The sequence below is a fragment of the Mobula hypostoma genome, chromosome 2 (assembly GCF_963921235.1).
Source record: "Mobula hypostoma chromosome 2, sMobHyp1.1, whole genome shotgun sequence".
NCBI classification, from domain to species: domain Eukaryota; kingdom Metazoa; phylum Chordata; class Chondrichthyes; order Myliobatiformes; family Myliobatidae; genus Mobula; species Mobula hypostoma.
The window spans coordinates 147380434-147406558 of record NC_086098.1 but is presented as its reverse complement, the minus strand read 5'-3'; positions in this window follow the sequence as shown (position 1 = coordinate 147406558).

The window sequence follows — 26125 nt, the reverse complement described above, 5'->3', positions numbered from 1 at the left end:
TGGTATTAAACGGGAAATTAGAAATGTGTGCAATAAAGGAACAGCAATTATAATGGGTGACTTCAATCTACATATAGATTGGATGAACCAAATTGGTAAGGGTGCTGAGGAAGAGGATTTCTTGGAATGTATGCGGGATGGTTTTTTGAACCAACATGTCGAGGAACCAACTAGAGAGCAGGCTATTCTAGACTGGATATTGAGCAATGAGGAAGGGTTAATTAGCAATCTTGTCGAGAGAGGCCTCTTGGGTAAGAGTGACCATAACATGGTGGAATTCTGCATTAAGATGGAGAGTGACATATTTAATTCAGAAACAAAGGTTCTGAACTTAAAGAAGGGTAACTTTGAAGGTATGAGATGTGAATTAGCTAAGATAGACTGGCAAATGACACTTAAAGGGTTGACGGTGGATAAGCAATGGCAAGCATTTAAAGATCACATGGATGAACTACAACAATTGCTCATCCCAGTTTGGCAAAAGAATAAATCAAGGAAGGTAGTGCACCCAAGGCTGACAAGGGAAATTAGGGATAGTATCAATTCCAAAGAAGAAGCATACAAATTAGCCAGAAAAAATGCCTCACCTGAGGACTGGGAGAAATTCAGAGTCCAGCAGAGGAGGACAAAGGGCTTAATTAGGAAGGGGAAAAAAGATTATGAGAGAAAACTAGCAGGGAACCTAAAAACTGACTGTAAAAGCTTTTATAGATATGTGAAAAGAAAAAGATTGGTTAAGACAAATGTAGGTCCCCTACAGACAGAAACAGGTGAATTGATTATGGGGAGCAAGGACATGGCAGACCAATTGAATAACTACTTTGGTTCTGTCTTCACTAAGGAGGACATAAATAATCTTCCGGAAATAGTAGGGGACAGAGGTCCAGTGAGATGGAGAAACTGAAGGAAATACATTTTAGTAGGGAAGTGGTGTTAGGTAAATTGAAGGGATTAAAGGCAGATAAATCCCTAGGGCCAGATGGTTTGCATCCCAGAGGGCTTAAGGAAGTAGCCCAAGAAATAGTGGATGCATTAGTGATAATTTTTCAAAATTCTTTAGATTCTGGACTAGTTCCTGAGGATTGGAGGGTGGCTAATGTAACCCCACTTTTTGAAAAAGGAGGGAGAGAGAAACCAGGGAATTATAGACCGGTTAGCCTAACGTCGGTGGTGGGGAAACTGCTGGAGTCAGTTATCAAAGATGTGATAACAGCACATTTGGAAAGCGGTGAAATCATCAGACAAAGTCAGCATGGATTTGTGAAAGGAAAATCATGTCTGACGAATCTCATAGAATTTTTTGAGGATATAACTAGTAGAGTGGATAGGGGAGAACCAGTGGATGTGGTATATTTGGATTTTCAAAAGGCTTTTGACAAGGTCCCACACAGGAGATTAGTGTGCAAGCTTAAAGCACATGGTATTGCGGGTAAGGTATTGATGTAGATAGAGAATTGGTTGGCAGACAGGAAGCAAAGAGTGGGAATAAACGGGACCTTCTCAGAACTGCAGGCAGTGACTAGTGGGGTACCGCAAGACTCAGTGCTGGGACCCCAGTTGTTTACAATATATATTAATGACTTAGATGAGGGAATTAAATGCAGCATCTCCAAGTTTGCGGATGACATGAAGCTGGGCGGCAGTGTTAGCTGTGAGGAGGATGCTAAGAGGATGCAGGGTGACTTGGATAGGTTAGGTGAGTGGGCAAATTCATGGCAGATGCAATTTAATGTGGATAAATGTGAAGTTATCCACTTTGGTGGCATAAACAGGAAAACAGATTATTATCTGAATAGTGGCCAATTAGGAAAAGGGGAGGTGCAACGAGACCTGCGTGTCATTATGCACCAGTCATTGAAAGTGGGCATGCAGGTACAGCAGGCGGTGAAAAAGGCGAATGGTATGCTGGCATTTATAGCGAGAGGATTCGAGGATAGGAGCAGGGAGGTATTACTGCAGTTGTACAAGGCCTTGGTGAGACCACACCTGGAGTATTGTGTGCAGTTTTGGTCCCCTAATCTGAGGAAAGACATTCTTGCCATAGAGGGAGTACAAAGAAGGTTCACCAGATTGATTCCTAGGATGGCAGGACTTTCATACGATGAAAGATTGGATCAACTAGGCTTATACTCTCTGGAATTTAGAAGATTGAGGGGGGATCTTATTGAAACATATAAAATCCTAAAGGGATTGGACAGGCTAGATGCAGGAAGATTGTTCCCGATGTTGGGGAAGTCCAGAACGAGGGGTCACAGTCTGAGGATAAAGGGGAAGCCTTTTAGGACCGAGATTAGGAAAAACTTCTTCACACAGAGAGTGGTGAATCTGCGGAATTTTCTGCTACAGGAAACAGTTGAAGCCAGTTCATTGGCTATATTTAAGAGAGAGTTAGATAAGGCCCTTGTGGCTAAAGAGATCAGGGGGTATGGAGAGAAGGCTGGTACAGGGTTCTGAGTTGGATGATCAGCCATGATCATACTGAATGGCGGTGCAGGTTCGAAGGGCTGAATGGCCTACTCCTACACCTATTTTCTATGTTTCTATGTTTCTGCAGATGCTGAAAATCCAGAGGAACACACACAAAATGCTGGAGGTCAGTCAGCATCCATGGTGGCGTGTAAGCAGTCGCTATTTCAGGCTGAATCCTTTCATTAGGCCTTAGTGTTCAGGCAGGGTCCCATTCATCAAGAGCTCAAGTCTGGAGTTCTGGTTCCTCATCCAGAGTTCTCATCTGTCATCGATAGACTGAACACCTGCGAATTTCTACAGACATACCATGGAGAGCATTCTAACTGGTACGGTGCGGCCACTGTACAAGATCGGAAAAAGCTGCGGCAAGTTGTAAACTCAGCCAGCTCCATCATGGACACTTGACCCCAAGATCCAAGACACCTTCAAACAATGATGCCTCAAAAAGGCAGAATCATCATTATTTATTTTATCTTATTTAAAGGTTTAAACGTTCAAAGGTTCATTTATTATCAAGGCATGTATCCATATACAATTCTGAAATTCATCTTCTCCAGATAGTCACAAAACAAAGAAAGAACATGAAAGCCATTCGGGGAGAAACATCAAACCCAACCCCCCACACGAAAAAGAATGGCATCCCAATCAGCAACCCCCAAATCCCCTCCCACCACCCGCACAATGGAACAAGAACGTCAACCCTCAAAAAACAACCCCTCTCTCACACAAAAAAACTAACAGAACACAACAGAACATCAACCCCCAAACCTCCTCCTCTCACACAACAAAATGGAAAAGGAATGGGCAATAAAAAAACACAGAATATTAAAAACTATAAGTCTGAAAATGTCCACAGTCCATAAACGCAGTAGTCCAATCCATAAAGACAGAACCACGATACCATCCTACAATATCACTAACATTCATTGAAAGAGAGGGACACCACAGGAGCACAGAGGCCAACTGCCTGCCACAGCGAGCCACACAATGATAGGCCACTCACAGACAGACAGATCAAAAGGAACTCTCGCTCGCCTTCTGCATTCATCCCAATGTCCAAATCTTCATCAACACTTTGATCACCCATGAGTGGATGTTTTAATTGGCTAAACAGCACCGATTCAGTGTGACAGCACGGAGAAGGCCCTTCAGGCCATTCGAGCCATGTTGCCCCAGCAACCCCACAACCCCGATTAACCCTAACTTAATCACAGAGCAACTTTACAATGACCAGTGAACCTGCGGGCATGTTTGGACTACGGGAGTAAAGGAGATGACCCGGAGAGAACCCCAGCACTCCACAGGGAGGACATACTGAGACTCTCCACAGAGCGGCACCGGAATTGAACTCCGAACTCCAGAACGCCCCGTGCCGTAATAGCATTGCACTAACCACGACGCTATCGTGGCGCGTTAAAGACCCGCATCACCCGGGACATGCCCTCTTCTCTTTACTACCTTCAAGGAAGAGGTACAGGAGCCTGAAGATGCACGCTCAATATTTTAGGAGCAGCTTTTTTCCTTCTGCCATCTGAATGTACAATGAACCCATGAGCACTTCCTCAGTATTTTTATTTCTTTTTGCTTCCTTTTTATAATACTTATTTGATTTATTATATATATATATTTCTTATTGTACTATATAGCTTTTATTATTATGTTTTGGAATCTCTGCAATGTCCCTTCCAAAAGAGGTGTAAGGCATTCCTTCCCTCACCCTTGGGTTAGATGTAGCACCTGTTTAGTCCCTCACACCCCCCCCCACCCCCGATCAGGGTCACGTGAAGCCATGGGAGCAGGTGGTGGATGGTCGTACGAGCAGCTGGTGCCTATCACAAGTCCCACTTATGTGACCACTGATGCCAGGCGGACAATCTCTGAAGATATTGATACTGGCTGGGCTCACCCGTCTTGTGAAGACACTGCCCTGAAGAAGGCAATGGCAAACCACTGCTGTACAAAAAATTTGCCAAGAACAATCATGGTCATGTGACTTTAAGGACTCTTTTATTTTGTTATTCCATGCTCGATTTTTATTACTATTTATTTATGTTTACATTTGCACAGTTTGTTGTTCATTGATCCTGTTTACAGTTACTGTTCTATAGATTTGTTAAGTGTGCCCACAGAAAAAAAACCTCAGGGTTGTATGTGGTGACATGTATGTACTCTGATAATAGTTTTACTTTGAACTTTGAATGATCGCCTATTTCGTACAAGACAGCCCATAATTATGGTGATGGTTGCAATGTATTGCTGCCGTGATACAACACATTTCACAACATATTCCAGTGATATCAAACTTGGTTCTGATACTTCAAGTGCAGACTGACCAAAGTTCGATGCAAGCATCTATGGAAGGGAATAAATCACCCAGGACATGCCCTCTTCTCTTTACTACCTTCAAGGAGACACTTCATCAGGACTTGAAAGGAAGGGGAAGAAGCCAGAATAGGAAGGTGAGGGAGGGGAAGGAACACAAGCTGGCCAGATGATAAAACAAGATCATTAAATACCTTTCCTAAAGGTAACCGGTGAGTTCAGTGGCTATATGTAATAATCCAACAGCTTTCTGGTTGCTTTACCAGTGGGTTCTAACTTGGGGCACCATGGCAACATAAATGTTAGTGTGACGCTATTACTGCTTGTACATATATTCTGTGAGCACGTGGGTTTCCCCCGGGTGCTCCTATTTCCTCCCACATTCCAAAGAGTTACGGGATTAGTAGGTTCATTGGTCATTTTGAATCGTCCCGTGATTAGGCTCAGGTTAAATAGGTGGGTTGCTGGGGGTACGGGCCGTGGGGATGAAAGGCCTGTTCTGCACTGTATCTCTAAAGTTAAGAAAGATTAAAAATTGGAGTCACTCTATCTCTCCTAGTGGAAACTGCACCATATAGACGTGGAAACGCTAGAGTGTGGTTGAGCTCTGCTGGGGCCTGGCCTCTCCTATCAGTGCTGCCCTCCCATGTTCAAGTGGTGGAATGACAAGCCGGACTGTGTGTGTCTGCACACTGCCTGTAGTCTGTACCATTAATTGCCAGACACTATCGCTCAGCCTTGGTTCCAAGGTTGTCAAGCCGAGGAGTGGTAGTGGGGACAAGCTCCCACTATCTAAAAGTGCTCCTCACAGCATGCACTTCACATAGCCTCTGACAACCAAGTCCAACTCCTGGCCTTCTCGTGTGGCTTAGCCTCTAAGCCCAGTGAAACTGTTTCTACTGACAGGAGAAGGGGCGAAGGCAGGTCCTGGCGCCTTAAAACCAGTGCTTTGGGTAGTTGGAGCTCGTCAGCCTGGGAAGGCAGCCCATCTAAGAGAGAGAACACTCTGATTTCAAACCTCCGCTGCCTTGCTGCCATACCCACTCAAGGGAAAGACTTTGGGAGTAAATCCTGAGGACAAATCTGGAGCTAGAGTCCCTAAGGCAGTCCAACATTGCCTTCAACTTCATTCTGGCAACTCCTGCGACAACACTGGTGCCAAGTTGCATCGGCCCTTGCCCTTCCCTTGGACAACATCGGTATCGTGGAGAGGGGAGACTTACTGGCATGGGCAACTGCTGGTCTTCCGTACAACCTTGCCCAGGCCTGCGCCCTGGAGAGGACACTCCAGCATCGCCTCACCGCGACAGACTGAAGTAAGACTTTCCAGGCACAGATCCATGGTCTCACGAGACTAACAGATGCCCCCACCATCCATCGCTCAGGGTCTTGGACTATATATGTTTTTTTTCAAGTGAATATATTTCTTTGCTCAATATTTTGAATTATGTTACTCATTATTTTTTAATGTTTGCTTGCTATTTTGAATGTTTTGCACCTTGGCCCAAGAACACTGTCTCATTCAGCTGTATCTTTGTATGCTTTGAATGATAATTAAATTGGATTTGATTTGATTTTTGATAACTGGTAATTATTTTTAAATAGCTTTTGAATGCATTTAAATATCAGCTCACATTCTTTATTTGACTAAAATATTTTGTTAAAACTATTTTATTCAGCAGTATCCTGCTGAAGGGTTTCGGCCCGAAACGTCGACTGCTTTTTTCCATAGATTCTGTTTCCAGCATCTTCAGATTTTCTGTTGTTTGTTATTAAGACAAATGTCACATTTATATTTCAAACTTCTGGCCCAACAGGCATCTGCCACCCATTTACACCTGTGTTCAAAGTTCAACTATATTTATTATCAAAATACTTATATGTCACCTTGAGATTCATTTTCTTGTGGGCATTTACAGGAAAATAAACAAATAAATAAAATCATGAAAAACTACACATAAACAAAAATTAAACACGAGATTCTGCGCTGAGAACACATGTGTTTGAAAGTGAGTCTGTAGGTTGTGGAGTAAGGTGACCAATTGATCTACTAATCTGCACGTCTTTGGCACGTGGGAGGAAACCAGAGCACCCAAAGGAAGCCCACGCAGCGACGGGGAGAGCGTACAAACTCCTTACGGCAGTAGCGGGTATTGAACCTGGCATGCTGGCGCTGTAATAGAGTTACGCTAACCACTGCACTGTCAGACCACCCTAAGTTTTTGGTAAACTTGCTAATCATGGTCAGAGTCTCTGGAATCTCTGAAGCAAACGATAAGATTACCTTCACCAAAGTTGCTGGTGAACGCAGCAGGCCAAGCAGCATCTGTAGGAAGAGGTGCAGTCGACGTTTCAGGCCGAGACCCTTCGTCAGGACTAACTGAAGGAAGAGTGAGTAAGGGATTTGAAAGCTGGAGGGGGAGGGGGAGATGCAAAATGATAGGAGAAGACAGGAGGGGGAGGGATGGAGTCGAGAGCTGGACAGGTGATTGGCAAAAGGGATATGAGAGGATCATGGGACAGGAGGTCCGGGAAGAAAGACAAGGGGGAGGGGGGTGACCCAGAGGATGGGCAAGGGGTATATTCAGAGGGACAGAGGGAGAAAAAGGAGAGTGAGAGAAAGAATGTGTGCATAAAAATGAGTAACAGATGGGGTACGAGGGGGAGGTGGGGCCTTAGCGGAAGTTAGAGAAGTCAATGTTCATACCATCAGGTTGGAGGCTACCCAGACGGAATATAAGGTGTTGTTCCTCCAACCTGAGTGTGGCTTCATCTTTACAGTAGAGGAGGCCGTGGATAGACATATCAGAATGGGAATGGGATGTGGAATTAAAATGTGTGGCCACTGGGAGATCCTGCTTTCTCTGGCGGACAGAGCGTAGATGTTCAGCAAAGCGGTCTCCCAGTCAGTAACATTGACTTCTCTAACTTCCGCTAAGGCCCCACCTCCCCCTCGTACCCCATCTGTTACTCATTTTTATGCACACATTCTTTCTCTCACTCTCCTTTTTCTCCCTCTGTCCCTCTGAATATACCTCTTGCCCATCCTCTGGGTCACCCCCCCCCTTGTCTTTCTTCCCGGACCTCCTGTCCCATGATCCTCTCGTATCCCCTTTTGCCTATCACCTGTCCAGCTCTCGGCTCCATCCCTCCCCCTCCTGTCTTCTCCTATCATTTTGCATCTCCCCCTCCCCCTCCAGCTTTCAAATCCCTTACTCACTCTTCCTTCAGTTAGTCCTGACGAAGGGTCTCGGCCTGAAACGTCGACTGCGCCTCTTCCTATAGATGCTGCCTGGCCTGCTGCGTTCACCAGCAACTTTGATGTGTGTTGCTTGAATTTCCAGCATCGGCAGAATTCCTGTTGTTTGAGATTACCTTCACTGCGGTTCTTTTCTGAGGTGACACCATCCGCTTTTGAGACCACTTTCCTCTTTGTGTGAGGCACCTCGACTACCTGTGCAATGTTGGAAGGGGAAAACTTTTTAAAATGGGCGGCACAGTGGTTGGCACAATGCTTTAAAGTACAGGTGACCCGGGTTCAATTCCCACCACTGCCTGTAAGGAGTTGGTATGTTCTCCACGTGGGGCAGGGGTTTCCTTCAAGTGCTCTGGCTTTTCCCCACAATTCAGAGACGTACTGGTTGGTAGATAAATTGTCTCATGATCAGGCTAGGATTAAATCAGGAGATTGCTGACAGCATGGCTCTAAGGGCTGCAAGGGCCTATTTTCTACTGTATCGCTAAAAACAAATAAATAAACAAATCACTGAAGAGAAAATGTTGATGCATAAAGAAAATTCACAAAGGATTCAAACGGTAGACATTAATGCAGTGAGAGCCACCAACAATCTGAGTTAGACTAAATTGGCCTGTAATAAACTAATAGAAATGATTCAAATTAGGGATTAGCTTTTGATTTAGTGTGTTCATTCGTGGCGGTGAAAACTAATAGGTCAGCAAATTTGTTTTGTGGAATTACATTTTTATCTTTGCATTTGAAAAGGTAGGTTTCTCATTAACCATGAGTAATCAAGGACCTGAAGGAACACTAATCATTATAAAATATAGAGCTCCGAATGCACAAGATAAATGTCAAGGCCTGGAAATTTATCCTTGCTCAGTGGTGATAAATGCAGCACAGAATGTGAACAATGGTGTGGCTTTCAGAGACAAGGTTCCCCGCTCTAATGTTACTAAATAGCATTTTTACCTCACAAGAATGGATTTCCATCTGGCTAGCCTCCCACCTGATGGCATGAATATTGATTTCTCCTTCCAGTAAAAAAAATTCCCTCCTCCTCCACTCAGCTTCTATTTCCCACCCTGGCCTCTCACCAGTCTACCTGTGTGCCCTCCTTCTTCCCTTTCTCCTACGGTCCACTCTCCCCTCCTATCAGATTCCTCCCTCTCCAGCCCTTTGCCTTTTCCACCCACCTGGCTTCACCTATCAACTCTAGCTATCCTCCTTCCTCTCCTCACACCTTTCTGTCTCCTGGCGTCTTCCCCCTTCGTTTCCAGTTCTGCTGAAGGGTCTCGGCCCAAAACGTCGACTGTTTATTCATTTCTGTAGATGCTGATTGACCTGCTGAGTTCCTCCAGCATTTCATGCATGTTGCCAGGAGTGGATGTGTTCATACAAGCCATTTAGTAACATGGAAAAGAAAAGAGTCTGAGATTTAATGGGAAGCTGGACCACATATCCCAAAAACTGCCAGGAAGATGGAAGCCCCAACTGAATGCCAAGAATTCAATAGATTGGTTTAATGTTGTTTCTCACTACCTAGATCATGGCGAAGGAGTTTGTAAGTTTTCTCTGTGACTGCGTGGTGCTCTGGTTTCTTCACACATCTCAAAGGTGTATGGATTAACGTTAGCCAGCTGTGGGCTATCTTGCTGCCAGAACCATGCCAACCCTTACGGGATTTGTGCCCAGCACAATCCTCACTGATTTGATTTGATGCAAAGGACGCATTTCACTGTATGCTTCGCGGTACATGTGGCAAATAAAACTAATGTTATTCTTTAGAGAAAGATAAATTCAACAACTTGCACAAAATGCTGGAAAAACTCAGCAAGTCAGGCAGCATCTATGGAGAGGAATAATCAGTCGACGTTTTGGGCCAAAACCATTCGTCGGGTCTGGTGACTGATGACCACTCCATCAGTATTAACTCCAGTAATTTTTTGGAACGTTCCCTATGGGCACATTGATCTGAGAATGACGCTGCATAAAAGGAGACCAGTTGGCTTTACAATATGACTAAGACTTTATCCCACCCTGTGGGACCATTTAACTTTAATTACCATTTACATTTTTGCTGGCAGTAACTGGTTCTTCTACTTCGTAACTTTTTCATACATGCATACAACAGAAGTACATCTCTAGTTTCGTGCACCTCCATTGATCTGAGCAAGTGTCGACCTCAGGCTAACCACCCAGCACGGTGCCTCTCAGCCGAGGTCGCTCGATGGCCAAAATTAAAGGGTTGCCAGCAGATGCTAACAACTCGCATCTCTGCATTGTTTTCCCAATCCCCTGATGTAGGCTGGAGTTTTGTAGAAACTCCCAGGAAACAACATGAAAGGCCATTTTTTCAGTCATTGACACTCGCTCTCGGGGGAGGTCTTGCCAGTTTCCCGCTGAGGCCTTCCTGGACTGCTACGAGGCTGTGATTCGAGTAACTAAGTTTGCCTGCAAAACACCTCAGTAGGAGAACATGGCAACTTTAATATCCCATCTGAGTGTGTCTCTGAATGTTGTAGTAGCTTGCCTTCTCCTCCTTACCCAAATGGCTGCTTTATGAATATTTATTATCATCAATTACTGGATGATTTTAACTCAGTATGGCTTCAGGGTACTATATTAATATTAAACAGAATTCAACTTAAGCTTATTTATGGTGCAATAATAGAAATATTTACATATTATTGGACTGTGGGGGGATGGTAGCAGCAATGTCTAGAGACTACTCACTTCTCTTTGCCAAAGTAGAGCCTCAGCTTTGCCTTCTAAGTGCTGTCCTCTCCCTCTGCACACTGATTTCTGACAGCTAACAGGTCTGTTGTTGTCAGGAATTCCATGCACAAACAAGGCTGCTCTTAATCACTTGAAACAATCTGTTGCTGTAAACCAGGGTCACTGTGAATCAACCTGTTATGTCAAAAACAGAATCAGAATCAGGTTTAATATTCTGACATATGCCGTGAAATTTGTCATTTTGCGGCAGCGGTGTATTGTAATGCATCATAATAAAAAACTATAAATTACAGCCAGGATATATTTCCAAAAGTTAAGTTAAATAGGTAGGGCAAAAAGAAAGCCAAAGATTTTTTAAAAAACTGAGGTAATGTACATGGATTCATTGTCCATTCAGAAATCTGATGGAGGGAGTGAAGCTGTTCCTGAAATGTTGAGTGTGTGTCTTTAGGCCCCTGTACCTCCTCCTGGATGAGAAGAGGGCATGCCCTGGGTGATGGGGGTTAGGGTTAGGGTCATGCCACCCACAGTATGTATCTACAGTAGATCACGGATCCAGGATCAGCTTTACTCCCCATATACTGTGCAGTGATGAGTTATTAGATAGAGAGGCGAGTGGGGGGATCTAACTAGAATGGTTGATCAGATTAACTGCCTGGGGGAAAAAAAATTTTTAAGACGGTGTGAATTTTTTGTTTTGATAGCTCTATAGCACTTTCCAGAAGGGAGATTTTGGAAAAGGCAGCTTGCAGTGTGGGTAGTGCCAAAATGATTTTTCCTGCCCACTTCTTTGTCCTTGACACATACAAGTCCTGCTGTGATGGTAGACAGCAGCCAGCGACCTTTACTGCTGACCTGACAGGTCTATTGAAATAACTAATAAATCATTAACTGAAATAGCATGCCACTGGTGAACAGAAGCAATATTTAATACCTGGGTTTTATGAGAGAGTGTTACTGACTTCTAAACTGCACCATCAACAGGAGAATTTGAATACAAGGTAATATAATGTATGAATACAACATTTGAACATTAAGGGTCCCCTCACCAATATTTCAATGCCAGTAGAGAGAGGATTAAATTACGTTAAAGAACATAGAACAGTACAGTACAGTACAGGAATCTCAATCACAATCAGAATCACTTCTAACATCACTGGCGTATTTCATGAAATTTGGTGTTTTGCAGCAGCAATACATTGCAATATGTAAAAATACTAACAATTACAATAGGAAATATATATTTTAAAAAATTAATTAAGTCGTGCAAAAAGTCTAAAGTAGTGAGGTAGCGTTCCTGGTTGATTCATGGTACATTCAGAAATCAAATGGTGAAGGGGAAGATTCACACGAGCATAACAGTTAGCACGACGCTATTACAGCTCAGGGCTTCGGAGTTCAGAGTTCATTTCCAACGTCAGCTCTAAGGAGTTTGTACAACTTCCACAGGGAATGCATGGGCTTTCTCTGAGTGTTCTGGTTTCCTCCTGTAGTCTAAAGATGTACCAGTTAGTAGGTTAATTGGTCATTGCAAAATGTCCCAGTATTAGGCTAGGGTTAATCGGGGTTGCTAGGCGATGTGGCTCCACGGGCAGGAAGGCCTGTTCCACGCAGTATCTCGAAATAAATAGAATAGAATTCGGAGCAGGGTGTGAAATGGAAACGTGAGCCGATGCTCTGACGATAACTTGTCAATCTGGAACGTTAACTCTACTTCACTCCCACAGACACTAAACTCAGCAGGTCAAGCAGCATCTATGGAGAGGAATAAGCAGTCGATGTTACAGGTTGAAACCGTTCATGGGGACTTGAAGGGGGGGGTGATGAAGCTGGAGTAAGGACACAAGGGATTCTGCGGATGCTGAAAATCCAGATTAACACACACACAAATGCTGGAGGAACTCAGCAGATCAGGCAGCGCCAGTGGAAAGGAATACAGAGGCAATGTTTAGCACTGAGAGTCTTCATCACACCGTGGGAGTATAGGTGTGAGCGCAATGCCATTACAGCTCGGAGTGTCAGATTTTGGAGTTCAATCCCAGCATCCTCGGTAAGGAGTCTCTGAACGTCCTTCCCGTGGAATGCATAGGTTCTCTCCAGGTCCTCCAGTTTACTCCCACAGCCCAAAGACACACTCAGCAGGTTAATTGGTCTTTATTAATTGTCCCATGATTGGGTTAGGGTTAAATCAGGAGAGTTGGGGGTTGCTGGGCAGTGTAGCTCAAAGGGTCAGAAAGGTCTGTTTCTCGAAATAGAAGACTAAAATCATAAGAAGATGGGGAGAGGAGAGAAGTCCAAGCTGGCAGGAGATAGGTGAGAGCAGATTAGGGGAAGGTGCGTGGATGGGGGAGGGTAGATGAAGTAAGAAGCTGGAAGGTGATAGGTGGAAAAGTGAAAGGGCTGAAGAAGAAGGAATCTGATAGGAGAGTGGACCACGGAAGAAAGGGAAGGAGGAAGAGAACCAAAGGAAGGTGATGGGCAGGTGAGAACAAGAGATGGAAAAGGGAGAACGGGGAGGGGGAAGAAATAGATACAATTTGAATCTGTTCATTTTATTTTCTCCTCTGTGTTGTACCTTTAATAATGTTTGCCACCCACCCTACCCTAAACTGAGGAGTACTTAAACACAAGAGATTCTGCAAATGCTGGAAATCCAAAGCATTACACCTACAAAATGCTGGAGGAACTCAGCAGGTCAGGCAGCATCTATAGAGATGAATAAACAGTCAATGTTTCGGACTGAGACCCTTCTGGACTGGAAAGGAAGGGGAAAGGAGCCAGAAAAAGATGGTGGGGGAAGGGAAAAAGGTGCTGTTCCACTGCAAAGTCCCTTCGAGTTATACCCACCCTGAAGAAGTTTAAATCTTCTCTTCGAAGAGGGGTCAGTGAGACATTCTCTCACTGCTCCCCCTCTGTGATCTCTGCTGCCTTCCCCTCCCCTCACCTTCTTATTCTACCTTCTTCTCCCTTCCTTTCCAATCCTGCTGAAGGATCTTGGCCCGAGATGTTAACGATTCAATTCCTTTGAAGATTATTTTATCTTTTCTATAGTTTACTTGAAACAATCATCTATTTTGATCAGTTGTCACTGGCAGTAAAGGTAATACCAACCAAAACACTTCAAATCAACAAAAACTCAGTTTATGAATTTGCATCATCACATCAGAAATTGAAGATTCAAAATTGTTTAATATCATTTCATTGATTCTATTCTGTTTCTTGTATTTATTTATTGATTGATTTATTTATTGGGATACAGTGCAGAATAGGCCCTCTGGCCTATTCTGTGCCACCCAGCAGCCCTCACCTGAACCCAGCCTAATCACAGGACAATTTACAATAACTAATTAACCTACTAACTGGTACGTCTTTGGACTGTGGGAGGGGATCTGAGCACCCAGAGGAAACCCTTGAGGTTACGGGGAGAAGATACAAACTCCTTACAGACAGCAGCGGGGATGGAATCCGGGTTGCTGGTAAACCGTAAAGCGTAAGAACCGCTACTCTGCCGTGCTGCTCCCTTTCTGTGAATGCCTGCGAGAAAAATGAATCTCAGGGTTGTAGGTTCTGCCTGCGTTTGACCGCTCTCCCTCTCTTCTCACTACTACTGTCGGGCGGGAAGTGCAGGGGTCTTGGGTCCCACAAAACCAGGTACAGGAGTAGTTGTTTCCCTGCAACATGTGCATGGGGATTCACTCTCTTCAGCACTGGACTGGCCTGGAAGCTGTGGGGACACTGAAGTTCATGTCTCTTCAGATTTGTTTACTTTTTTTTTACTATTTGCGCGATTTATCCTTCTTTGCAAATTGGATATGTGGTGGTTGTGTTGTGTATGTCTTTTAGTGAATCCTATTGTGCACCTTTGCTTTGTTTGTACCTGCAAGATGAATCTCAAGGTTGTATATGGTACACATACTTCGATAATAAATTTGAACTTTGAACTTTGATTTCCAATACACAAGTGTAAAGGAGAACACTTCTCCATGGATTGTCACCTTGTCATGGTGGAGAGGCTTGTGTGGTCCTGTGATCCTGAGAGCGATGCCGTCTGGGGTTGTGCTCCTGGTAGGGTCACCCATGGCAGTAAGGTCGAGGGTGAGGTCCCTGACAAAGAACAATCCAACCAAGACTTCAATGGTGGAACAGGCAGACGAAGTTACTTTGAACTCAACGGCTGTGAAGGCTGATGAAGGCTGCAACAAATCCATCAGCTCCAATCGTCATGGTTTCCATGTCATTGGAATCAGTTGGTTGATTTGTGAACTATCGTGTGCTTCTTGGAGTGCAGCATCAAGTACACAATAAACAAATACACGCACAGGCATCTTCTCTCTGTGGGCCACTTCTTCAGAACGAAGACCATCATCCTTGAACTCAAGGGATAGCCATGACGACGACAACCAAAGGAGAACAAAATAATTGTTACTTGGATCTGATGCAGCACAAAAAAAACACAATAAGATAAAAAAACACAATAATAAAACAATAAATGTAAATACATCAGATAGCTTACATACATAGATTAATTGTATGTCCATAAAGTGATGCTAGGCACAGAAGTGTCTGTACATAAGGTTCTAAGTTCAAAGTTCAAAGTAAGTTTATTATCGAAGTACATATTTGTCACCATATACAACCCTGAGATTCATTCTCTTGTGGGCATACTCAATAAATCCGATAACTATAACAGAGTGAAAGACCACACCAACAGGATGGACAACAAGTGTTCAAAAGACAACAAATTGCACAAATACAAAAAGAAAGAAAGAACATAAGTAAATAAATACACGCATACATACATACATAATTAGAAAGATAAATAAATAAATAAGCAAGCGATAAATATCAAGGAAATGAGATGAACAGTCCTTGTAAGTGAGTCCATAGATTATGAGGACATTTCAGTGATTGGGCAAGTAAAGTTAACAGTCTCAGCTTCAACAGCCTGATGGTTGAGGTGTAATAACTGTTCCTGAACCTGGTGGTGTGAGTCCTGAAGCTCGTGTACCTTCTACCTGATGGCAGCAGTGAGAGGAGAGCATGACCTGGGCGGTGGGGGTCCCGGTTGACGGGTGCTGCTTTCTGTGAATATGTGCTCTGTGGTGGGGAGGACTTTACCCGTGCTGGACTGGGTCGCATCCACCACTTCTTGTAGGATTTTCTGTCCAAGGGCATTGGTTTTTCCATACAAGTGACTGACAGGAAATGTTAAAGTAGTGGTGGTTGGGGGTGTGGAGGGGTGGGTTAATGGGTGGAGGTGTTGATTAGCCTTACTGCTCGGGGAAAGTAACTGTTTGTTAATTGGGTGAACTTGGTGTGAAAGCTACATAGCCTTCTCCCTGGGGGTGGGGCAGACGGTTCATATGCAGGGTGAGTGGGATCTTTCGTAGTGCTTTCCGGCTCCATTCGGTAGATGAGACTGATGTCAGGTAGGCTGGTGACAGTGACTGGGCAGCTCCGACTGTCCATTGTCCATCGAGCTTCTCTGTCCGTCACAGTGCAGTGTCCATCCCAAGCAGCGATGCAGCTTATTAGGATGCTCTCTACTGCACGTCTGCAGAGTGAAATTCAAACATGAAAGATTTATCCTTTCACATAATCAAAAGGAAATTGGCTCTTTCTTAATGAATCGACTTTAAGTGTAAATTCCCTCATTAAGAGTATGTCTGGATCCTCTGGTAAATGGCCCGGTTTGCCACAGTGCGATTGTGGATCAAAGCTGACTAAATGTGCATCCAGTGGTCAAGGAATCTATTTTAGAGAAATTGCATAACACTCACTGGGGAAATTTTACTCAAATCTGCTTGAAGAAAAATGTAAGCCAAAAAGGGAATGTTCTTGTAGATCAAAGATTAAAGCTGTTCTACCCCTGATGGGAGTTGAGCTTAAACAATGATAAATAGTAACATATAGTAATAAAACACAAAGCTCCACAAGGAAAACATGAGGCTAATAAATCTCATTGTTCAGTCCTGAAATGTGTGTTACTATTTGCATTTGTGAATACTTGAACCCCGGCTTGTTGAATCTTTCTTTTTATTTTGAGAAGACAGTGCGAACGGTCTCTCGGGCCCACTGAGCCGTAACGTCCAACAACCCACCAATTTAACCCTTGCCTACCTTCAGGACAGTTTATAATGACCAGTTAGCCGGTACGTCTTCAGACTGGGGGAGGAAACTGGAGCACGTGGAAGAAACACACACGCTCACAGGGACTACGCACAAACTTTTCGCCAGAGCTGAGCTCCGAAGCTAACTGCTACACTACCGTGGTGCCCCATCTTGTTGAATCCACACAGAATTGCGTTCAAGTGGACTTCTGACCATTTCTGATCGATCTTATTCCAACCACGACCAGATTAAAAACAAGTAAGAGCTGATATATCTTTGGAATGCACATCCTACCACTTTGGCATGGCGTCTCCCATGTGGCCGGTCCCTGAGGCGTGTTTAACCTACAGCCTCTGGCTTTTCTGAGCTCCAGATGCTCCCGCTGAAGTCAGTGCTGGTTGTCTCTGTGTACTGAGCAAACTTGAACACTACAGAAAGCAATAGATAGAAATAAAAGGCGTAGAACGGTTTATTCTTGTAAATGTTTTTAATGTAAATAAGGTTTATTTTGTGCCCAAAGCTCAGGCTTTGTCTGAGCTGGGGAAACGAATGAGAAGCAATTGGAATTCCAGTTTCACGTTCTCTCGTCCATCCTCTGCGGCTGTTCCTCTCGCAGTTTCCTGCTCCAGCAACAGACAAGTATTCGGATGTCTCCAACCCCACTCTTCCACCTGATATACCTCGCACTGTTGCTAGCGTCGCTCCTGTATTCTTCAGAAGTACACGGTTAGGTGGCTCGGTAATGTAGTGTTCAATGTAACACTATTACAGCACCAAGCGACCTGGGTTCAATTCCCGCCGCTGCTTGTATGGAGTTTCTACATTTTCCCTGTCACTGTGTGGGTTTCCTCCACGCAATCCCGTTTCCTCCCACATTCCAAAGATGTACTGGTTGGTAAGTTAATTGGTCAGATGGATATAATTGGGCGGGAAGTGCCTTTTACTGTGCTGTATCGCCAAATAAATATAAAGTAGAAAGTAAAATAACACCAGGGTTTTGAGTGCGAACTAGGCTAAGCTTGGATAGAATGGTGTACAGATGCTAAAAAAAGCTCTTCCTACCACCACTATTTATGTAGGTGGGCCCAAAAAATATCCAGTAAACAGCAGCCAGTATGAATCTACCAGGGATGTTTTTGCCTGATCTTGATCAACTGAAGTTCCAGATATACTGAAGAAGGACCAGTGCTGAAGTTAACCTTGACATTCAGGAAGCATTTAAGACAATTCTAGTGAATTCTGAGCAAAAGCCAGACTGTGAGGATTCAGAATACAAGTAAAATATTAAGAGAAAGGTTGAAGAGTAGATAGTTTGATCGGTAATTAGAGCAGTTACCTGTGAGGTGGGGTTGGGATTGGTAACATGGGTCATTTTGGCCCTTACTTCAAAATTCAAAGTTCAAATAATTTATTGTCACAGTATGGAAATGTTACCATATACTACCTTGTGATTCATTTTCTTGCGGGCATTCTCAGCAAATAGAAAGAAACACATTAGAATCAAGCAGGATCTCCCAGTGGCCACACATTTTAATTCCACGTCCCATTCTCATTCTAATATGTCTATCCACGGCCTCCTCTACTGTAAAGATGAAGCCACACTCAGGTTGGAGGAACAACACCTTATATTCCGTTTGGGTAGCCTCCAACCTGATGGCATGAACATTGACTTATCTAACTCCCGCTAATGCCCCACCTCCCCCTCATACCCCATCTGTTATTTATTTATTATTTTTTTATTTTTTCCCTTTTTTCTCTCTCTTTTTTTCTCCCTCTGTCCCTCTCACTATAACTCTTTGCCTGCTCGCCATCTTCCTCTGATGCTCCCCTCCCCCTTTCTTTCTCACTAGGCTTCCCGTCCCATAATCCTCTTCCCTCTCCAACTCTGTATCCCTTTTGCCAATCAACTTTCCAGCTCTTGGCTCCATCCCTCCCCCTCCTGTCTTCTCCTATCATTTCGGATCTCCCCCTCCCACTGCCACTTTCAAATCTCTTCCTATCTCTTCTTTCAGTTAGTCATGACAAAGGGTCTCGGCCTGAAACCTCACCTGTACCTCTTCCTATAGATGCTGCCTGGCCTGCTGCGTTCTCCAGCAACTTTGTGTGTGTTGCTTGAATTTCCAGCACCTGCAGATTTCCTCGTGTTTGCATTTTTAACTTCACCTCACTACTTGTCATGGGCGGGACAGTGTAAGGATGTCAAAAGTTCAAAGTTCAAATTTCACAAGCAACACAATAGAGTCAATGAATGACCACGTCCAACAGGACGAACAGCAACCAACGTGCAAAAGACAACAAACAAAATGTGCAAATAAAAAAAGAAAAAGTAAAAAAGAAATGGTAATAATAAATAAATAAGCAATCAATATTGAGGAAATGAGATGAAGAGTCCTTGAAAGTGAGCTCAGTTCAGTGGGAACAGTTCAGTGATGGGGTGAGTGAAGTTGAGTGAAGATATGCCCTCTGGTTCAACAGCCTGATGGTTGAGGCATATTAACTGGTCCTGAACCTGTCGGTGTGGGTCCTGAAGCTCCTCTATCTCCTTCCTAAAGGCAGCAGCGAGAAGAGAGCATGACCTGGGTTTTGGGGGGGGACAGGGGTGGTCCTTGATGATGGATGTGGCTTTCCTGCAACAAAGCTCTGTGGAAATGTGTTCAATTTCGGGGAGGGCTTTTCCCTTTGGATTGGGCTGTTTCCACTATACTTTATAGGCTTTTTCATTCCTGGACATTGGTCTTTCCATAACAGGCCATGATGAACCAGTCAGTATACTCTCCACCGCGCACCTATAGAAGTTTGTCAAAGTCTTAGATGACATGCCAAATCTTTCCAAACTTCTAAGAAAGTACAGACGCTGTTGTGCCTCCTTTGTAATGACACATGTGCTGGACACAGGACAGGTCCTCTGAACTGATGACCCCGAAGAATTTAAAGTTGCTGACCCTCTCCCCCTCAGATCCCCCGATGAGGATTGGCTCATGGACCCCCAGTTTCCTCCTCCTGCAATCAAGGCCTTGCTGATTTTGAGTGAGGGGTTGTTGCTGTGGCACCACTCAGCCTTCCTATATGCTGATTCGTCACCTCCTCTGATTCGGTGTATCTGTCGCCTCATTTTTACCTCAACTTTCCTTGCGCAGAAGACATTTAAAAATGACACTGAAGACCTGAAAGATTCTAACCAGGACTTCAGTGCAGCTCAAAGGAAAAGACTCAATACGTTTGCTTCCTCTCTGCTATTTTAATTTATTGTGCTGTAATGAGAAGTTGGACAAAATTGGGTTGCTTTCCCTGGGGTGACGGAGGTCGAGGGGAGATCTGACAGACAGGTTTATAAGTTTATGAAAGGCATAGACAGAGTAGACTGACAGTACTTTTTCCCAGGGTCAAAATGTCTAATTAGATTATGAGAACATTCAGTCCTCTTTAGTTGTCATTTAGAAATGCATACATGCATTAAGAAATGATACAATGTTCCTCCAGAGTGATATCATAGAAAACAGGACAAACCAAAGACTAACACTGACAGAACCACATAATTATAACATATAGTAGACACTTAAGGTGAGACAGGTTGTTTCAAAGGGGATGTGGGGTGAAGTTTTTTACACAGAGTGCTGGGTGCCCAGAATTTTCTGCCTGGGGTTGGTGGTAGAGGCAGATACATTCCGGATTTTTAAGAGATGTTTGGACAGGCACATGAATGTGAGGAAAATAGAAAGATATAGGCATTGTGTAGACAGAAGCGATTCATTTAGTTGCCCATTTGATTACTAATTTAATTGGTTCAGCACCACATTGTGGGCCAGAGGTCCTGTTTCTGTACTGTATTGTTCTATGTTCTATTATCACTGATTAATCTGAAAAAGATATAAAGCATTTTTTTCCGGCATAATCCAAATCTTTGTTTACTCAACTGCCGTTCATTTTATGAAGTACCCAAATATCATAACTGTGCATACGTTGACATTTCTCCATAAGCAGTTGTACTTAACTATGCTAGGGGGTGGAAGCCCTCCTGCCTCTGAGTAACTGCTTTGTATTTGCCTCATTTGTCATCTGCTTACTGAATATTATTCGCTGGCTGCACATGCTCATATTTTGCCTTGAGGTGTACAATACCATTTCTGCCACATGTAAATTTTAGGACAATATTATTTTGCTTCAACTCTCAGAAGAGGTACTTAAAGAATACATGCCTGAGCATATTGCCTGACCTTTCACTTTCTGCCTATCCCTGTGGATGTAATCAAAATAAGAGCTGTTGCATAGTCTGTCAAATTCAGCACCAGGAAATACACATCAATTTACCTGTAATTCTGGAGCCAAGCCACTTTGACTTGTCTCCCTGTGGTACATATTTACAATCTCTGGCTTTCACCAAGGATTCTGTAGTTATATGCCAACTTTCATTTCTGTGACAGGGATTCTCCCACAAATGTTGTTGCCGCATAGTAATTCTGTTGAGCAAACAATGGGCCCAGGCCCGAGAGCAGGAAACGAACCAGTGTCCAGCTGATTTAAGCATCGAGCCAGATTAGAATGATTAAGGCACCAAGGCCAAAGGTGAAGTATGAACGGATGTTCAGCTCACTGCTCTGTGAGGCGGTACTTGTCTCAGTGCTGAACTGGCCCCGTGGCCGTGGCCTGCAGCCATCGGTCCCCTGGACTGGCTGTAGTGCTGGACTGGCCCTGTGACTGTGGGCTCTCTATCAGGGAGTCTGCAGTTCATGGTCTGTGTGTTACTCGTTTGCATTTTTATAGTTTGCTCGATTTGTTCTTTTTCTCGCACATTGCGTGCCTGATGGTCTTTGTAGTGTGGGTTTAGTTTCGTGGATTCTATGGTGTTTGATAATAAATGTACTTTGAACTTTGAACTCCCTTGTTACTGCTGCCACTCACCATTCCCAACAGAAGTTATTGTTCCCAAACCTCTTTTGCACAGAACTATAGAACCCAGCTAGACCGAACACTCAAACATAAATTTCAGCTGAGTACCCTGTCCCTCCTGTTGGATTTTTAATGAGACAGAATGGGAAAAGACTCTTCCAGTTTCTTATTAAAACTTTGATGGAAGTTTCATGAATTCCCCTAGAGCCCATAAATGGCTTAAACATGTTGCTGCTTCTCCTAGGCTTCTGTCATTCTTCTAGTGATGTGACAGCGGGAGATTAGGGAAATCTCATGGCAATTCTGTACCAGTGATGTATATTCTGCAAATGAGTGGAGTAATAATAAATGCTATACTATTCAACTGAAGTCCAGTTTATCCCCCTGCAGAAATGTTTAAATCGTTTCTGGCTAGTTAATCTGTGTGACTGCACAAAAAGCCTCTGCAATAGACAGCACAGTAGCGTCGCGGTTAGCGTAACGCTTTACAGCGCTGACGATCAGGGTTCAACTCCCACTCCTGTCAGTAAAGCGTTTGTACATAAACACAAGGGAATGTGCGGACACTGTAACACACAGAAAATGCCGGAAGAACTCCACAGGTCAGGCAGCATCTATGGAAATGAATAAATAGTTGACGTTTCGGGCCAAGACCCTTCCTCAGCACTGGAAAGGAAAGGGGGAAAGAGGCCAGAATAAGGTGGGGTGGGGTGGGGTGGGGGAGGAGAACGAGCCAGGTGAAGAGGAAAGCAGGTGGGTGGGGGAATAGGCGTGAGCTGAGAAGCTGGGAGAAAAGTGGAAAGGCTGAAGAAGAAGGAATTTGTACATTTTTCCTCCGGTTACTTCTGTTTCCTTGCACAGTCCGAAGATGTACGGGTCAGGTTTAGTGAGTCGAGGGCTTGCGATGTTGGCACCAGAAACGTGGCGACACTTGCTGGCTGCCCCCAGCACATCCTCGGACTATGTCGGTTGATGTATGCTTCGATGCTTCAAGTTACAGGTGACAAATAGCATTTATCCCTTTCAAGCCAAACTGCTGAATTCGATGACGTTGTTGAAGATTGTGCTGGGATTTACTTTCATAAGATCAAGTTAATGTATATTTGAATATAAAATGGCAGCAATACCGTACAGTACCTGTAAAGTATCACTTAAGGCATTTATGACATTTTGGAAGAGTGTGGAAGCTGATTAATGTTAAAAAAGGAAGAACAGGCTAATTTAAATTTGGGATGGTTCTAAACTTTCAGTATCAGACCTTGATCAGATCTTTCCTTGACTGAGAGGAAAATTTAACTCTATTGATGTTTCAGGAGTGCAGACCTTTTAACATTGAAAGCAAAATTACTGCTGTTTGGATAGCATGACAAAAGGAACTAAAATTTGTCAAAGGATGTTTCAGTGTAAACCTTTTACCAGCTAGTGCTGCAGATTTACAGGTAAGCATTCAACACTCCTTCACACGGTTGAAGGCTCTGGGCCTGTACTCACTGAAATTGAGAAGCATGAGGGGGGATCTCATCGAAACCTATACCTAGACAGAGTGGATGTGGAGAGGATGTTTCCCACGGTGGGGGGGGTCTAGGACCAGAGGGTACAGCATCAAAATGGAGGGAAGTTCCATTTAGAACAGAGATGAGGAGGAATTTCTTTAGCCAGGGTGAATCTGTGGAATTCATTGCCACGGACGGCTGTGGAGGCCAGGTCACTGGGTGCATTTAAGGTGGAGGGTGATAGGTTCTGGATTAGTCAAGTGATGGGGAGAAGGCAGGAAAATGGGGTTGAGAGAGAAATGGACTGGCAATGATGAAATGGGGAAGCAGACTTGATGGGCTGAATGGCCTAAATCTGCTCCTATATCTTACAGTCACACATACACAGCAAAGGATTAGAGGTACACTAATATCATAATTATCCTGTTGGACTAGCACTCACTACACAGGTAGAAAGCTAACTAATCTGGAATAAGCAGCTAACAGTAATGAACAAACATTCAGCAGATTATTGTAAAAAAACAGTCTGTCACAAATGTCCTGGAATTGTCTGACCAGTGCTTGATTCCCAACCCCTCATCAACGATTAAGCGAGTCACTCTGTGGCTTTCCTTGTCCTGCGACCAGGACTGGCTTTGCCAATGAGACCATCATCCCTTAAATGTAAAACTCCACAGTTTCATCCAACACTTCTCACTGAGAGGAAACAAGTCAAGCAGCAGATCCCAGAACCTGAAACAAAAACAGAAACACTGGAAGAATTCAGCCTCTGTATTAAGAGAAACTGAGTCAGTATTTCAGACTAGTAGCAGTTAGCATGACACTTTGCAACGGCAGCCATTGACAGTCAATTCCTGCCACCGGCTGAAAGGAGTTTTTACGTTCTCTCCACAACCGTGTAGGCTTCCTCTGAGTGCTCCAGTTTCCTCCACATTCCAAAGATGTCCGGATTAGGGATAGTAAGTTGTGGTCATGCTATGTTGGCACCAGATGCACGGTGAAACTTGTAGGCACAAACAGGACATCCTCAGACTATGTTGGTCTTTGATACAAATGACACTTTTATTTGTATGTTTTGATGTAGATTTGACAAATCAAAATAACCTCTCTTTATAAAGCAACCTTCTTTGCCAACTTCAATTTCTGCGTCATTTTCAGACTTGCCAATCATGCCCTCTTTATCATCTACCAGGTTTTGATGTACTGTACGTGGGACAAGTGAAGTTAAACTCCAATCTATAAATTTAAAGATCAAAGACCCTCTCTTTATCAGTTTTCATTTCTCACTAAATGCCAATCATGACCCTTTCAAGAATAATTTCAACATTATTGTCACGAGGCTACAGCTAAAAGAGAGCTCAAAAAACTGATTGCAACTTTAAATTGTGAAAAAGTGAAGTAAATGTACCTTCATCACAACAATAATCAGATCACTGAAGAAGCTTCCTGGAGCAACGATCAAACTGCCGAAGGAAGAGGTTCCCTATAATGGAGATGGCAAACCTCCCTGTTGTTCTCCCAGCCTCTGGTTTGACCTGGGGTGGTGGTAGAGGCAGGTACATTGGGGACTTTTAAGAGATGTTTAGATAGAGGTGTCCAGGGAGGGGTGGCACCTCTGTTGGAGGGGTTTGTCATGTCCATTCTGGGGCAGCTCTCTCACATTTGGTACCCACCGGACACTCACCACTCACCTGTGGTTCCAAGTAGCTATTTGCATGCAAAAGCAGCCATGCCCTGGTACAAGACTTCGACAGGCAGGCTAAATCAGGTAAGGGTAGCTGACAGCCTCACACTCTGGTGAGGTAGGGACATACCTGTCCGAGCATGCAAAGTCAACTCCGGTGGACTGGGTGGATGAGATCTACAATGGGATCCAATGGCCACGAAGGCGGAACGGTAAGTGCTCCGTGGACACCGAAGGGCATGACGAGGCACAGAAGACATCATGATCATCCACTGCAACGAAGGAAGACGCCAGTTTGTAACGCTTGCTTGTACCACTGGACCTGGACCTCTGAGGTCAAGACAATCCAACTGCCCCAGTACAACAGCTTTTCCACGTTAAAAACTCTCCCGCACAGGTTTCCTCTCATCGTCGGACACATCAATGCGAGGAAAATCAAAGGATATGGACATTGTGTAGGCAGAGGAGATTAATTTTGTTAGCTATTTGATTACTAATTTAATTGGTTTGCTACAACATTGTGTGACAAAGAGTCTGTTCCTGTGCTGTTCTGTTCTATGTCCTTTGTTCTAACAATATTAAAAAATAAAGGAGTAATCTGAAAACTTATTAATTGACTGATAGGTCCTCCAGCCTGCCTGGTTAGCAAGTAACTTGGTAAGGGAAGGAGTGATGGAATTATTGATTCTGATGACTCAGTTTGCCATGAAGGTGTGACCTCTTTGGCTTCAGGACTATCTTGAGAGTAACAGACTGATCTGTGAACGTCCAACCTGGCACTTCCCCATGGCTCCACTAAAAGAAATAAAAACTCGGCTTCAGTTTTTCTCACCACTAATTCAGAATTCTTGAGTTTAAATGTGACACATTAAGAGAAGTGTTTTCTCTGTTTCTACGGGAGGAGAAGCAGCAAGCAGTTATAAATAGCACAACGTCTGGGGACACCCAGATTCTCCCTCATTATTGTCCTGTTTAGATACAAGCACCCTCTGGGGATGGGAACTTCAGCTGGAATTTAACATGCAAAGCTGCACTGAACTAAGGGACATAACTCGGCTGTGTTTGATTTAAGCCAGAAACGCAATTTCCTCGGAGTGGAATTTTACCAAAGGTTTCGCCCAAAATATCTGATTTTGTGTAGTGAGGCCGATGTTTGTCATTCAACAGTGAACTGAAGTGAAA